Below are 14,241 nucleotides of genomic sequence, written 5' to 3'. Positions count from 1 at the left end.
ATCTTGTGGTGTACTGTAGCAAAGGCCTTAGAAAGATCCAAAATTATGCCTGTGACACTCTCATCTTTGTCAAGAGCATCAAGTACAACTTTTGTGAATTCTACTATGGCTGACTCCATATTTTTGCCATTTCGGAAATCAAACTGTGATTCGTTTAAAAGATTCTATTTATTCAGTCAATTCATTAATCTGTCTTTCATAATTGCTTCTATTATTTTTGAGAATGTTCACAGCAGGGATATAGGCTGGTAATTTTCTATGTCTTCTTCATTACCTTTCTTAAGCAAAGGTACAACTCTTGCCTGTTTTAAATGCTCTGAAAATGTCCCTGATGTGAAGGATTCATTTATTAAATTTGTTAAGGGGCCTTGTATAATATGTATGCATTGTTTCAGTACACACATCGGTACTTCATCTAAGCCTACTGACTTTGTACTTTTTAGTTTCTGAACAGGTTTATTGACTACATTCTCAGTGGTTGGAAGTAACATCAACGTATTTAGTGCAACATTATTTACGGGTGTAATATTTGTTTTGGGGAATGTTTGCTGTAACTTCTGTGCTATAATTGAAAAATGTTCGTTTACATAGCTTGCTAAGTGTTGTGGATCATTTATTATCTTATCCCTCTCCCTTAGCAGTATGTTATTCTGCGTTTGTTTGCCTCTCCCCATTTCCTTTTTTATAACATCCCAGACTGCTTTGCTTTTATCCTCTGCATTATATATAATTTTTTCATTAAATGACATTTTTGCAGCAGTCAGCACCTTCCTATAGATCTTTTTGTATCTATGATAGAAATTTAAGAATTCTGGATCATTGCAACTCCTTTTCATGAAACTGAGGTATTTAAGCATTTAGGAGGACTTCTTAATTCCTGCTGTTATCCATCTGTTTTTGTGAGATGTTGATACAGACATGCATACTTTTGGAAATACCTTTTCAAAGTTCAATTTAAATAATGTGGAGAATTTCATATTCACATTGCTTTCCTTATATACTTCATCTCGACTTTGCTTTGCTAGTTCTTTTGAAAAATCTTTTATTTTTATTTCTGGTGGATGTCGTTTGTAAGCTTGTAGTTTAGGGAGTGATTCGATGCTTGATTTTACTGTTGTTATTTGACAGAGATGGTCTGATAGTCCGAGATCTTTTATAGCTGCATCACATTTTCCCTGACCATATTTGTGGCCACATGGTCACATTATCAAAAGCTCCTCATTGCTAGAAGTTGAGTACAACTTGATTCAAAATAAAAGAAATGATGATGAGTTAGTTAATGGCATTCAGACTTCGAATATAGTGAATGATCCCAGGATACAGATTAATCCCTTTTATTTTCATCAGTGAAAAACTAATTTTGTAGTGCCTATCACTCCATCATCAACAAGTTTCCACTCAAGGATGATGGGTTAAACCATGCTCAAGTTACTAGTTACACAAAACTGAAGATGCACAGTTTACATCCATTCGTCTTTTTGTGAAAAAGTTTCCTGTCATGTTACGCAACAGAGAGAATGAAACTACAGATGAGGTGGTGAAAGAGTTTCAGAGGCAGTTCACAGATCTTCAGGTAGATAACTGTCTGCAAATCAAGATGCAAGTGATTCTAGTTGCGCACAAGTATCAAGAGTTCGTGGAGCTGATGAACTTCTTATCTGTAACCGAATTTCTAGAGCAATTATCTTTGTTCTCGACATACCCCATAGCATGCAGAATGTGAACGTGTTTTCAGCCATGTGAAGAAAAATAGAACATAGTTCTGATCATCCATGTCTATTGAATCTCTGGAGTCTATTTCTATTTTGAAGACCAGGAGTACTGGTCCCTGTTATGACAAATCATTTTCTCAAAACATTTTGCACGAAGCTATAAAGGCCACAACTATGACTTTTAAATCGAACTAGCGTGTGATCTGCAGTGTGTATTATATTGTTTCTTGTCTGCGTTACTTTAAACAAGTTTTATTGTGTCAAGCGTTTTTCAGTTATCGCATATCTACTTAATTTATCAAGGAAGTCCTGTTATGTATCCTTCAAACAAATATTCACAATTCCTGCTGCTATTTAACATGAATTTCCTCTGGCTGTTATGCTCATCTACAAATCATTGGCCTGTGATGTAAGTACATGTGATTTCATTACAGAACCTTGCTTAAAGCATGAATTATCGTATTTTGTAACCCACAAGTATTATTATTTTCGTCAAGCCGGGGTATGTCGCAGATCGTTGGATTTTTTATCACGCGTGAATTTTACTGACTGCCTTTTTCAAAAGTAGGCAGGTATGGACTTTTGTGTCTCAGATGTATGAGTCGAGGGAGTCACTCGGGAGCCGTCTTCTGGTAAACACCTATTTAAAATAACGCTAAACAAATTTGTACCAAAATGAAGAAATTAGCGAGTTTGATCGCTTCTCGTGGCGTTGACGAGACGCAACAACAGTATTTTGTGAACGGTTGAGCTTTGTGAGTGGTTTATTCTAGGAGATATTCGCGTGCGAACGCTTTACGTCGTCCATAAACTCAGCGTGGTATGTTTCGTACAGATTACGACACAGTAAGGCGAGCACTTCTTTACAAGAAGCCTGCTGTACGACTGAATGTATTAACTCACAAGTAGACGTGGGTCAGTGACTGATTCGGACGTTCAAAGCTGCTTTCAGGCGTGAACTTGTAACAGAGACTGTCAGCGACATTGCATAATTGATGTTGGGATATTAAATAAGGACTTGATAACCACTTCCCGTGTTTTAAAGATAATGATGATGATGGCCCATACTTCTTTACAGAGCGTAGGGGAACGACGCGGGAGACCCGCGCCGCCTTACTAGGCAAGGTCCTAGTTGAGGTGGTTTGCCATTGCCTTCCTCCGACCGTAATGGGGATGAATGATGATGATGAAGACGACACAACAACGCCAAGTCATCTCGAGGCAGCAAAAATCCCTGACCTCGCCGGGAATCGAACCCTGGTCGCCGTGCTCGGAAAGCGCGAACGCTACCGCGAGACCACGAGCTGCGGACGTTAAAGACAATAAGCCACCTTAAAGGAAATTTTAAATATTTTATCACTCGAGTAATTCAAGAATCCCGAACACTCGATAGTTGCACTAACTTTCAGCTACTGCCCATGGACTGGGGTTATGTGGCCTTTGCGTGGAAGGTACTTAGTCAAATTTTCGTTAACGCTGCTTTTGTCGGCTACATTAGTATATACCATCGCAGAGTGAAGAAACAGACAACCTGAACCCTATCGAGGTAGGTGGACTGATTGTTTAAAGGATAGTGGGAGACAAAACTGCCTTGACGCAATAGCTACACTGAAAATGACGATTTTTAAATTTTTGTTTATGGATGTGATAAGCAGGCAGAGGACATAGATAAAAATTACATTTATCATACAACTGGATTAAATAATAATAAAAATACTGAAATGCTTTTTTACAGGCGCCCGTAAATTTAGTGCCAATTGAGTACTTAATGTATTCTGTTTAAAAGTCTACTGTGTATCTGCCACATACAACACATGCTAATCATACTAATGTAAATGCATATTTGTACAGGGTGTTACAAAAAGGTACGGCCAAACTTTCAGGAAACATTCTTCACACACAAATAAAGAAAAGATGTTATGTGGACATGTGTCCGGAAACGCTTAATTTCCATGTTAGAGCTCATTTTCGGTTCGTCAGTATGTACTGTACTTCCTCGACTCACCGCCAGTTGGCCTAATTGAAGGAAGGTAATGTTGACTTCGGTGCTTGTGTTGACATGCGACTCATTGCTCTACAGTACTAGCATCAAGCACATCAGTAAGTAGCATCAACAGGTTAGTGTTCATCACGAACGTGGTTTTGCAGTCAGTGCAATGTTTACAAATGCGGAGTTGGCAGATGCCCATTTGATGTATGGATTAGCACGGGGCAATAGCCGTGGCGCGGTACGTTTGTATCGAGACAGGTTTCCAGAACGAAGGTGTCCCTACAGGAAGACGTTCGAAGCAATTGATCGGCGTCTTAGGGAGCACGGAACATTCCAGCCTATGACTCGCGACTGGGGAAGACCTAGAACGACGAGGACACCTGCAATGGATGAGGCAATTCTTCGTGCAGTTGCCGATAACCCTAATGTCAGCGTCAGAGAAGTTGCTGCTGTACAAGGTAACGTTGACCACGTCACTGTACGGAGAGTGCTACGGGAGAACCAGTTGTTTCCGTACCACGTACAGCGTGTGCAGGCACTATCAGCAGCTGATTGGCCTCCACGGGTACACTTCTGCGAATGGTTCATCCAACAATGTGTCAATCCTCATTTCAGTGCAAATGTTCTCTTTACGGATGAGGCTTCATTCCTACGTGATCATATTGCAAATTTTCACAATTAACATGTGTGAGCTGACGAGAATCCGCATGCAATTGTGCAATCACGTCATCAACACAGATTTTCTGTGAACGTCTGGGCAGGCATTGTTGGTGATGTCTTGATTGGACCCCATGTTCTTCCACCTACGCTCAATGGAGCACGTTATCATGATTTCATACGGGATACTCAACCTGTGCTGCTAGAACATGTGCCTTTACAAGTAAGACACAACATATGGTTCATGCACGATGGAGCTCCTGCACATTTCAGTCGAAGTGTTCGTACGCTTCTCAACAACAGATTCGGTGACCGATGGATTGGTAGAGGCGGACCAATTCCATGGCCTCCACGCTCTCCTGACCTCAACCCTCTTGACTTTGATTTATGGGGGCATTTGAAAGCTCTTGTCTACGCAACCCCGGTACCAAATGTAGAGACTCTTCGTGCTCGTATTGTGGATGGCTGTGATACAATACGCCATTCTCCAGGACTGCATCAGCGCATCAGGGATTCCATGCGACGGAGGGTGGATGCATGTATCCTCGCTAACGGAGGACATTTTGAACATTTCCTGTAACAAAGTGTTTGAAGTCACGTTGGTACGTTCTGTTACTGTGTGTTTCTATTCCATGATTAATGTGATTTGAAGAGAAGTAATAAAATGAGCTCTAACATGGAAAGTAAGCGTTTCCGGACACATGTCCACATAACATTTTTCTTTCTTTGTGTGTGAGGAATGTTTCCTGAAAGTTTGGCCGTACCTTTTTGTAACACCCTGTATAAATCTACAGAAGTTACGTGTACAGGTTGCACAGAAAAAATAAATTTCATTATCAGATCATAAGGTACCGAAAATACTTTTTTACAACCGTATAACATACTGTAATCAACAAAATATCATTACTTGTATGAAGAAACGAAAGAGCAAGAGATTTTACTATATAATGCCAGATCTATAGGCACAAAGACAAAAATCAAAAATATTTCTAGCTCAAGAGTAAACAACATACCATCAGTTTATATAGTACAAATGATAGTTCTAGTTAGTTAGTTAAATGCGTGTTTCATGGATCATTTTGCAAGATAGAAGATCGTAATGATGTGGAACGAGTCGTTTTACATTCATATCGCAATTTAATTTGTACATACTGTTACATTCGGAACATTTCTAAGTTTTTAATTATTTTTTTATTACGAAAAGGAAAAAAGATATAAACATGTGAGTTGGCAGTTCCTACCCACCACCGTTTACACTTTACAGTAATAGAAATCTTCAACAGAATAGAAGGAGTTGTCAAAGAGAAACTTTCTCAGTTTGCTTACAAATTTTACTTTGCTGCCTGGTCAGACATTTCATATCGTTGGATTAGTGATCCTAAATTTTTGTTGCAGCATTGTGCACCCATTTTTGTGCTAAAGGTAACCTTAATGTGGAGTAATGAATGCCAATTTTTCCTTCTGGCATTATAATTACGTACATCATTATTCCTTTTTGAATTGTAAACAAACGTCGTGAGGGAATAAATATACTGTCAAGCAGTAGTCAGGATGCCCAACTCCTTAGACAGATGTCCACAAGATGATCTTGGGTGCGCACTACATATGATTCTTGTGCAAGGAAGACTTTCTTAAACATGAGTTAACCCAGAAAATTATTCCATATGACAGTGAACGAAAATATGCAAATTGTCAACTTACTAATTTATCTCTTCCCAAGACTTGCAATGATTCCAAGCGCAAATGTAGCTGAACCAAGTGGTTTTAGGAATTCCAAAATATGTTTCTTCCATCTTAAATTCTCATCAGTATGGCTTATTCATTATTTCCTCACGATGTGTTATACTTATCATTGATGTAGAAGGATATTAGTTATCATGACATAAAGAAACAAAGGTTTATTTTTAGTGTATGAAATGAACAACATGCAGAAAATTTGATATCTGCGGTTGGAAATCATCAAGAAAATATACAGTTAATACCATCTGGATCCCATTTTTTTAAAACAAGACACCCACAAAAATACAGGTTGGTCCATCTGAAGTTTCGGATAAGAGTATCTCGAAGACTATACATCGGGTAAAAGACAAGTTCGTAAGCTCAAAGGGGGACATCAAATGATACTACACGTGACACCCAGCCCCTGTCCCCTTGGGTGGGGCGAGGGGTAACTCTTAAATATTAAATGGAAATCCCCATTTTTTTATTGTATATTCGGACTCTCCATAAAAAAGTAATCACGTTTTGTCTGAAACATTTTTTTTAAAACCATTGACAGATGGCGCTGGAATCGAGAAAAATTAAAATTGGGAAGAACTCCGATTTATTTAGAATGGTCCGAGAAGGACGCATCAAATCGATACAAAATGTGCACCAATTCTTTCATTACGCCAAATCAAGCTATTTTTTTACAAAATGTATCCTGCCTGCCACAGTTTTTGATGGAGGGAGGCGGAATGGTATTACAATCTCGTTGGGGAACTTTTCACAATTGCTCACTCACCCGACTGTGGCGCTACCGTGACCAAACTGTGCGAACTATGGCTCAGTATAAAGGTTGGTGCAATGCGATCAGTCGTCACTTCACTTTCAGATTATGAACTGTAAACATCAACTGACGAAAGTAAATTATTCTTTAGCGAAACAAGGCTCACTATCCTCCTACAGAGATTGTTGATATGATGTTAATTTTGATGTGAATGTCATATCAATTACGTTGCAGCTACGCAATTGTATGCGGATCGTTTCCCAAAACAGACGATATCCAAGCGAAAACATTATTCGAAATTGCACTCAACGAGCTCCAAATGGATACATGCACCGTCCACCTCGTCATCGCGAATCCAATGAAAATGACGCTCGTGCCATTATCCCGCCTCGCCTGTGTTCAACTGGATCCCGAAATGAGTAGTTGTGCGATTCAGAGACAAACTGGAATACCGAAATAAACTCTTCTGAGGAATTTGAAGGCACATAAATATCACGCGTATCATATCACACTGACACAGGCATTAACGCCGAAAGATATGCAAATACACGTGCATTTCTGCAAATGGGCCGTGTAAATGATAAGACATGACAATGATTTTTTTAGATACGTTATGTTCACCTATGAAGCCACATTCAAAAACAATGGCGAATTAAATCGTCATGATTGTCATTATTGGTCCCCTGTCAATCCACACTGGCACAGACCCGTGGTCCGACAACACAAATGGTCGTTAGTGGTCTGGTGTGGAATTTTAAACGGTTACTTGATAGGACAGTATTTTTTTTTTTTTTGACCGAAATGCTACTGGGGAATCTTATTTGCAACTTCTACGCGATGATTTGTTGGAGGTAATGGAAGATGTTGATTTAGAAACTAGGCAACGAATGTGGTTCCAACAGGACGGAGCAGCTCCCCATTATGCTAAAAAGGTGCGGAACGTTTTAAATTTAAGGTTCCCTGGTCGGTGGATAGAACGCGGCGGACCAATTCAGCAGCCTCAACGCTCAGCAGACCTAACATCTCCTGATTTTTTCTTGTGGGGTTATTTAAAAAATATTGTTTATGACAGACAGCCCACAACCCGAAACGATATGGAGCAACGCATTCGAAGATCGTGTGCAGCCATACCACGCGATCCACGGGATGTGCTGCTCAAAACTGTGGACAACTTTCGCAGACGATTGACTTTTTGCATTGAAACAAATGGGGATTAATTTTGAAAAATTTCTTCGTGGCAAATTTCATTAATTAAGCACCCCAACATGTGAGAGGCAAGGGGACTCACACTAATGAAGCACCCCATGGGAACATCATTCTACTACATCCATGTCGTTGTTCCTGGGTAACGCTAGAAGTAGGATACAGTACATTCTGTACAAATACAGCTTAATTTGGCGTAACGAAGGTATTCGTGCGCATTTTTATCAATTTGATGCGTCTTTCTCGGATAATTCTAAATAAATCAGCGTTCTTCCCCAATTTTACTTTTTTCTCGATTTCATCGTCATCTGTCAATGATTTAAAAAATGTTTCAGGCAAAACTTGATTACTTTTTGTGTAGTATCATTTGATGTCCCCCTTGGAGCCTACGAGCTTGTCTTTCCCACTATTTTTACCCGATGTTTAGTTTTCGAGGTAATCTCATCAGCAACTTCATAAGGACCACCCTGTACATGTATCTGTCGTTTTGCTTTGCTTCACAACACGTTTAGCAACACACACTGACAGGTGGACGCTGGAGGCGACCGCAATGAAAGTCAGTTGTTGGGTAGTGGCCGGCAACGTGGCTGAAGGTCGGCTGCTACTTGGGTCACGGCAGACGGCATGGAACGGGTGTTGTGGGCGCCGGGTGCGGAGAGTGGGCAGTCATTGATCGGCGTATAGGTAGCGGCCCCGACGAGATGTAAACACAGCAACTATGCGGCCCCCTCAACGTAGCAGCAAAAGGCGAAGAGCACTGGGGCGAGCGTGCAGCTGGAACGGTTCATCTCACACTTTCTAGGAAGCGGACGAGGCGAGGTCAGGTGACTGCGCACTGGAATCCCCACTCCGTTACGTCAGACACGCAGGTCACTATTAGCGTGGCTCTACGTCTAAACGCCCAACAAAAAATCAAAATACGTGCAGCTTCTGGCACTCCTACTTTTATGTTAAATGGAGCAGTTCTGGAATGCCAAAAGAAAGAAAATTTCACTGTTCGCTATGACAGTCTACACCGATGCCATCCTAACACAGATACAGTATCTTACGCCTGATTACTAAATACACTACTGGCCATTAAAATTGCTACACCAAGAAGAAATGCAGATGATAAACGGGTATTCATTGGACAAATATATTATACTTTAACTGACATGTGATTACATTTTCACGCAATTTGGGCACACAGATGCTGAGAAATCAGTTTCCAGAACAACCATCCCTGGCCGTAATAACGGCCTTGATACACCTGGGCATTGAGTCAAACAGAGCTTTGATGGCGTGCACAGGTACAGCTGCCCGTCAAGCTTCAACACGGTACCTCACTTCATCAAGAGTAGTGACTGGCGCATTGTGATGAGCCAGTTGCTCGGCCACCATTGACCAGAAGTTTTCAGTTGGTGACAGATCTGGAGAATGTGCTGGCCAGGGCAGCAGTCGAACATTTTCTGTATCCAGAAAGGCCCGTACAGGACCTGCAACATGCGGTCGTGCATTATCCTGCTGAAATGTAGGGATTCGCAGGGATCGAATAAAGGGTAGAGCCACGGGTCGTAACACATCTGAAATGTAACGTCCACTGTTCAAAGTTCCGTCTATGCGAACAAGAGGTGACCGAGACGTGTAACCAACGGTATCCCATTCCATCAAAAATGGCTCTGAGCACTATGGGACTTAACATCTGTGGTCATCAGTCCCCTAGAACTTAGAACTACTTAAACATAACTAACCTAAGGACACCACACACACCCATGCCCGATGCAGGATTCGAACCCGCGACCGTAGCAGTCGCGCGGTTCCGGACTGAGCGCCTAGAACCGCTAGACCACCGCGGCCGGCTATCCCATTCCATCAAGCCGGGTGATACGCCAGTATGGCGATGACGATTACGCGCTTCCAATGTGCGTTCAACGCAATGTCGCCAAACACGGATGCGACCATCATGATGCTGTAAACAGAACCTGGAGTCATCCGAAAAAATGATGTTTGCCATTCGTGCACCCAGGTTCGTCGTTGAGTACACCATCGCAGGCGCTCCTGTGTGTGATGCAGCGTCAAGGGTAACCGCAGTCATGGTCTCCAAGCTGATAGTCCATGCTGTTGCAAATGCCGTCGAACTGTTCGTGCAGATGGTTGTTGTCTTGCAAACGTCCCCATCTGTTGACTCAGGTTCAAATGGCTCTGAGCACTATGGGACTTAACATCTGTGGTCATCAGTCCCCTAGAACTTAGAACTACTTAAACATAACTAACCTAAGGACACCACACACACCCATGCCCGATGCAGGATTCGAACCCGCGACCGTAGCAGTCGCGCGGTTCCGGACTGAGCGCCTAGAACCGCTAGACCACCGCGGCCGGCTATCCCATTCCATCAAGCCGGGTGATACGCCAGTATGGCGATGACGATTACGCGCTTCCAATGTGCGTTCAACGCAATGTCGCCAAACACGGATGCGACCATCATGATGCTGTAAACAGAACCTGGAGTCATCCGAAAAAATGATGTTTGCCATTCGTGCACCCAGGTTCGTCGTTGAGTACACCATCGCAGGCGCTCCTGTGTGTGATGCAGCGTCAAGGGTAACCGCAGTCATGGTCTCCAAGCTGATAGTCCATGCTGTTGCAAATGCCGTCGAACTGTTCGTGCAGATGGTTGTTGTCTTGCAAACGTCCCCATCTGTTGACTCAGGTTCAAATGGCTCTGAGCACTATGGGACTTAACATCTGTGGTCATCAGTCCCCTAGAACTTAGAACTACTTAAACCTAACTAACCTAATGACATCACACACATCCATGCCCGAGGCAGGATTCGAACCTGCGACCGTAGCAGTCGCGCTGTTGACTCAGGGATCGAGACGTGGCTGCACGATCCGTTACAGCCATGCGAATAAGATGCCTGTCATCTCGACTGCTAGTGATACGAGGCCGTTGGGATCCAACACGGCGTTCCGTAGTACCTTCCTGAACCCACCGATTCCATATTCTGCTAATAGCCATTCGATCTCGACCAACGTGAGCAGCAATGTCGCGATACGATAAACCGCAATCGCGATATGCTACAATCCCACCTTTATCAAAGTCGGAAACGTGATGGTACGCATTTCTCCTCCTTACACGAGGCATCACATCAACGTTTCATCAGGCAACGCCGGTCAACTGCTGTTTGTGTATGAGAAATCGGTTTGAAACTTTCCTCATGTCAGCACGCTGTAGGTGTCGGCACCGGCGCCTACCTTGTGTGAATGCCCTGAAAAGCTAATCATTTGCATATCACAGCATCTTCTTCCTGTCCGTTAAATTTCGCGTCTGTAGCACGTCATCTTCGCGGTGTATCAAGTTTAATGGCCAGTAGTGTAAATCATTGTTCATAAAGATTGATATTTCCTTCAATTCCAAGTACCACTCAAAATGTTTGTTGCCGTCCGACATGCGCCACGCAAAGTGTCGATCTTTTTTTTCTCTTCTTTCTTCTCCTCTTCCACTGTATAATATTCACGTCTTTGTAGGTTCACTTCAGTTCTACTTTTTCCGCTTCGCGCCAATCTTCGCTCTTACGTTCGAACTTCGTCGATCCCACTACCATCATTCCACTTCTTTCTAAGTTTCTTTCAATAAGTTGGTGAGCCATAGCAATCTCGCCCCTATTCGCGACGGTAATCGCGATCTCTCTTGTTCCCTGAGCTTGAGTTTCCTCTTGACTCCCGTCGCTTCTTCTCCGTTCCGTTTTGTGCGCATCTTTGGCGCAGTTGCATTGCTTTTCCAATTATTGCACCCAGCAGCCGACCACAAACTTGGTGCGTTGCGTCGTCCTGCTTACAACGTTATTCTCTTTATACAGCACTTCAAACTACTGGTCCCTTCAAAAATCCTTTTCCAAAAATATTTGCCTACATTTCGTCTTGCCTCTTGTTGTATGAATCGTTGCAAATAAAATTTTTACTCTTATCTTTCATGTTTTTAGTTTGGTATTTTTTCAGGAACATCTCATCCTCTTTGTATGACAAACTTTTTTCTTATTTCTTCTCAAACAACATCTCGTAAATTTTCTTCTCACGATCTAACGAAGCCTGGCATTCCTTTTCTAAATCTCGTTTTTGATCATCTTTTCTGTGACGATAAAATTCGTATCCTACGCTTGAATAACAGTCTATATCACAGTACCCAAGGACATCTTCTCCCCTTGCTCTGATTCTTCCTTCAAAGACAACATACCATCACGCTTCTTATCAAAATCTGACAAACTGTGATATTTTTCTTCTGAATCTTGTTTTGGTTCCGTTTCGTATTGCTCCAGAATCTCTGCGACAATAAACTCAGCCTCTGCCTGGATATTCAGCTCTGAAGTATGTTCCTCATCCACTGAAAAGAGACCTGCATCCGTAAGAAGAATGTATGCATCCGATAATGTACTTTCACCGTCTGGGTATTTCAGTAAGCAAGTCGGTGTCTAAATCTGCTTCAAAATCAGACTCCACAGGTAACGAAGGCATTCTCTAAGAATAAGTGTATTTTGCGTATCTTCACTTAGGTCTGTATGTTTCTATTCCTGGCCTCTCTTCGAACATCTTCGCCGTTGCTTCTCGGCACTCCTTAAGAGTTTTCACTATTTCTTCTCGACCTTCCTTGTATTTCCTCGCCGATGCCTCTGTATGCTTCTTAAAAACTGACTTCACTTCCTTTATACTTTTCTCGCGGCTATCAAGTTTTTTGTTTACTTTCTCTAATGCGCTGAATAGCATCATTATTTCCTCTTCCCTGGGCTGACTGAGCTTTCACTACAACACGTATTGGTACTTACTCCTTTCGACATTTTTAAACTTCAAAGTGAAAAGTACAAAACACAAGCGTAGCTAACTTCCTCTGCGCAAATTTCGTCACGCGCCAAACAATTGATAAGTTTCGCCAACAGCAGCAATTTCAAACTTTGCGCAATTGGCAGTATGGCAACACTCACTTTTGTTTCTGCGATCGTTGGTTGCTGTGTTCTGATGTAATGCTGCAAGCTGCGCCACTTCGTTGTGGTGTTGAGATGCTCGTCTCGAACCACTGAAATCGAAGATGATGTAGATTTCCTCTTCTTACTTCTAACCACTGCATTGATGTATGTTGTAGATTCCGTTTCACACATATTCTGTCGGTGACGGTGCACTCTTATTGCTCTCTCCATACGTAGACTCGTGGCTCTGTTGTTCTCATTTAATTCTCATTATTGCATACCACCTACCCTTTCTTCACCGAAATAGGAATCGTCCGCGCACGGTACGCCACACGTAAAGCTCCTTTATTAACGTCTTTTCTAGTTTATTTTTACGGCTATCGGACTATCGGACTCAAATGTGGAAGCTTTACATACACTATGTGATCCAAAGTATCCGGACACCCCCCAAAACATATGTTTTTCATATTAGGTGCGTTGTGCTGCCACCTACTGACAAGTACTCCATATAAGCGACCTCAGTAGTCATTAAACATCGTGAGGGAGCAGAACGGGACGCTCAACCGACTTCGAACGTGGTCAGGTGACTGGGTGTCACTTGTGTCATACGTCTCTACCCGAGATTTCCACACTCCTAAACATCCCTAGGTCCACTGTTTCTGATGTGGTAGTGAAGTGGAAACGTGAAGGGACAAGTACAGCACAAAAGAGTACAGGCCGACCTCGTCTGTTGACTGACAGTTGAAGAGGGTCGTAGTGTGTAACAGGCATACATCTATCCAGACCATCACACAGGAATTCCAAACTGCATCAGGATCCACTGCAAGTACTATGACAGTTCGGCGGGAGGTGAGAAAATTTGGATTTCATGGTCGAGCGGCTGTTCATAAGCCATACATCACGCCGGTAAATGCCAAACGACGCCTCGCTTAGTGTAAGGAGCGTAAAAATTGGCCGATTGAACGGTGGGAAAACGTTGTGTGGAGTGACGGATCAGGGTACACAATGTGGCGATCCGATGGCAGGATGTGGGTATGGCGAATGCCCGGTAAACGTCATGTGCTAGCGTGTGTAATGCCAACAGTATAAATCGGAGGCGGTGGTGTTTGTGGTCGCGTTTCTCACGGAGGGGGCTTGCACCCCTTATAGTTTTGAGTGGCACTATCACAACACAGGCATACATTGATGTTTTAAGCACATTGCTTCCCACTGTTGAAGAGCAATTCGGGGATGGCAATTGCATCTTTCAAC

This window comes from Schistocerca americana, chromosome X (assembly GCF_021461395.2).
Source record: "Schistocerca americana isolate TAMUIC-IGC-003095 chromosome X, iqSchAmer2.1, whole genome shotgun sequence".
Classification (NCBI taxonomy): domain Eukaryota; kingdom Metazoa; phylum Arthropoda; class Insecta; order Orthoptera; family Acrididae; genus Schistocerca; species Schistocerca americana.
The sequence above is the reverse complement of the archived record's forward strand: the minus strand, read 5'-3'. Positions refer to the sequence as shown.